The sequence below is a fragment of the Myotis davidii genome, unplaced genomic scaffold (genome assembly GCF_000327345.1).
Source record: "Myotis davidii unplaced genomic scaffold, ASM32734v1 scaffold438, whole genome shotgun sequence".
Lineage (NCBI taxonomy): Eukaryota > Metazoa > Chordata > Mammalia > Chiroptera > Vespertilionidae > Myotis > Myotis davidii.
In genome coordinates this window covers 6,104,228-6,107,831 of record NW_006290031.1, presented here as the reverse complement: position 1 = coordinate 6,107,831, position 3,604 = coordinate 6,104,228, and the positions used below count along the sequence as shown (strand labels likewise).

Below are 3,604 nucleotides of genomic sequence, written 5' to 3'. Positions count from 1 at the left end.
GCACACCTGAAAAATTAATAGTAATTCTCCCATTATCTCATAAATTGTAGAATGTTAGAACCAAGATAAAAATTACATATACTAAAATTTGTACTTTTGTTAAGTATCTAGTAATCTATGTTTCCTCACATTTTTTTCCCTTAATTTGGTTCTTGAAAAATGGGTTTTTGTTCGCAGTACCCCACAAATTCATTTTTGTCGCCTACATTTCCGTGATGTCATTTAACATGGTCTTTTGTCCTTTGTATTTCCTGAATCCAATAGTTAAATCTAGAGACTTTCAAAGTCCAGTTCAAAATTTTAGCAAGAATATTTCATAGTTAAATTATTGGCTTGAGTGATGGATTATGAATGGAGATTTTAGTGTTGAGTCCCTTCAATGTTTGAGGAGTCTGTGTGGGGCCAGGGACAGACAGAGCCCTGGGCAGTCAGATCTCGGCTTAGGCAGCCTGTTTTTACCCCCAAGTTAAGTAATTCCATTTTCTTATCTGTGCCATGGTATTAAAAATTGTTAGAAACCAATATTCTGAACTTTTTAATAAAAAACATAGTTGTGTTCAACATGTATTAAGGCAGTGTCTATACAGGGTAAAACAGACATTTCATCTGTTATAGAAATTTAGACTTTAAATTGGGAGGTATTTTTAGATAATTTTATTTTGCACATGAAATGATGTGAGCATTATTTTAAGAGAGCTTTAGATGAAACTTGCGAAAAATAATTTGATCATAATGTATATGTGAAATATGTAAAAATGCTTTGAAAATATTGATGAGGATTGGTAGGGATTGTTAGACTTTATAACAGTTAATGAAGGATCACTGTGAGTTATAAGTGCAAGTTTATTTTTTTTGAGAATGAGCTGAAATGGATAGTTTCTTTGATGTGAGAAAGGAGAAAAAATATTAAGTAAACAGGAAGGATAAGAATTTCCTCTTTAGAAATAGTTTGATCCTGATACATCCTATAAACTGACTATAAATACAATTTACTGCTCTGTCACTCCTTGTGTTATAATAGTTGTCAGATATATTTGATTTCGGGTAGTGGTTTCAGTGGCACCAGAGGAGCACCCTCTGTCACTTCTAGTCCTAAGGAAGAAACCCACCACAGAACTCTGGTGGCACTGGGGTCCCCCTTACCTGTGCATTTCTCAGTGTCTTCCTGGGCAAGATGAGAAGACTGCACTACTCACCTATCCCAACACAGCCTCTCCCTGGGGAGTCTTCTATGGGGAGGCTCTGGTGCTTCAACTTCACTGAAAGAGGCTACTTTGGAGTCTAAGCATTTATTCAACTATTAGTGCCATTTGCAAGTTCTCATTCAATTCTGAATCCCAGGGAGTTTCATTAATCTCAGTTAAATCAGCCCAAATATGACTTATTTTTCACCCCCATTGGCTAAACACTCTATTCCCCAGCAATGTTGAGATCTTAACAAGTTCCATTTTAGGCCTGGGGGCAATGAAAGCTGGTAAAGGTGAGTTCTGGGGAAAATTGCCCTCAATTTGTGAGTCATTGGAATGCTTTTAAGGAGAGGAATTTTTTTCCTCAGAAGGGACACAACTAAAGAAAAGAGAAGGGGCAAATGAGTATTCTCTGTGTCTACATCGTACATCTTGGGGCCTCACTCCTTCCCACCCTTAGTGGGAGAGGCCTGGAGGGTTTAACTGCATTTTTGTGGATCTTACATCAGCCTCTGCCCTCTGCCATGTATACCCTACTGTAGAAGTGGACTATTTTTTTGTATTTGAGTTTATTCTTCATTTAACTTTTAAAACACTACCTTAGTTGCGTATTAAAACAAGTAGTGAGTATATTACAATTACAGTCCTTCACTTATTCACTACAGTAAATAAAATGCCAGCAGTGAGTGTGATTCACTGGCCCCATTAAGAAATCTGACACTGCCCTAACTGGTTTGGCTCTGGATAGAGCATCGGCCTTCGGACTGAAGGGTCCCAGGTTCAATTCCAGTCAAGGGCATGTACCTTGGTTACGGGCACATCCCCAGTGGGGAGTGTACAGGAGGTAGCTGATCGATGTTTCTCTCTCATCGATGTTTCTAACTCTCTATCCTTCTCCCTTCCTCTCTGTAAAAAATCAATGAAATATATATATTTTTAAAAAAATCTGAAACTGAACACCACCTCTAGGATGATGTCATCATCCTTATGTGCTTCTCCATTGTAATGGTACTGTCTTTCTTGACTTGGATCTAAGTCCACCAGTTCTACCTGGTTCATTTCATCAGTCTCTTCTACTTCCTTTCAGGTAGGAGTTTTTCCAGCAAAGAGAGTTTATCAAGAGAGAGAAAGCCATTCTCAGGAAAGTTTATCTTTGATGACTAGGTGACCCTTTTCATGTGGTCTACGATGAATTGGCATGCCTTCATTTAACACACATTTGGTATCTTCATGCTTGACAGTCTGACCTGGATGAAGGGTGATGACTGTGGTTTGGTTGTCAGGAATAGCTATTGGCTTTTAGAAGCCACACAAGTCTTCAACCAGCTGTACATCCATACACATGAAAAGGTCTTCTCCTTGTCGCATAAAAACAGCATGGTCTTTTTGATCTAAAACAATGATATCTCCTGGCTCCAGCCTTGGTTCTTGATCTTCTTCACCATGGAATTTTATCTTCTGGCCATCTTTCATGCCTTTATCATTAAGAACTTACAGAATCTTCTTCTCTCGAACTACCTTCCTTCCATTGCAGCTTTTATATCCATCTTTAGAACTGATCCATTCCCCATGGCCCTGGTACTCCATGCACACAGACTGAATTTGCTGAACCATTCCAGGTTCTATGTGTGATTTCTTATTTATATTCCAGTACCTCAGCAATTGAGACAGCACTCTACTGTTCCTTTCTTACCATCTCAGCCTACACATTTGTCACAAATCACATCGTTTTGCAGAGTTAGTTTTCCTGTTGTACCATTATATAAATCTAAGGTTATTGAGAGCTGATGACAACGTTTTTACCTCTCCTTTCTCTCTCTACCTTCCTCCTCCTCCAAAAAACAAATAAACAAAACGTATAAAGATGTCCATGAGAGAGCCAAAACCACCACCTGCTCCACCTTCCTTTAATTGCTTGTTCTCGTCCTTTGTCACATAATTCCCTTTTCTTTGCATCAGAAAGCACTTCATAAGCTTGAGAAATCTGTTTAAACTTCTCTCCTTCATTTGGATTCTTATCAGGTGGTACTTCAAGGCCAGCTATCTGTAAGCCTTTTTCTTTTCTTTTTTTAAAAAAATATATTTTTCATGATTTCAGAGAGGGAGGGACAGGGAGAGAGAGAGATAGAAATAATGATTTGAGAGAAGCATTGATTGGCTGCCTCCTGTACCGTCCACACTGGGGATCAACCCCGCAAACCAGGCATATACCCTGAGCTGGAATCAAACTGTGATCTCCTTATTCATAGGTCAACACTCAACTACTACGCCATGCCAGCCGGGCTGTAAATCTTCTTCAGTTCTTCCTGGGTGGCATTGGGTTTGACCTCCAAAACATCATAGTAAGTGGTTTCTTTTACCATTTTTGACAGCTGGTGAGTGGGCCGAGGCAGGTGTGGAGGAGCTGGAAAGAGCAC

The 3,604-nt window shown here is 39.2% G+C and overlaps 1 pseudogene; it reads right to left on the bottom strand.

The window, feature by feature from the left end:
• Window positions 1–202: 202 nt before the first annotated feature.
• On the bottom strand, window positions 203–3,604 carry LOC102763396 (annotated as a pseudogene).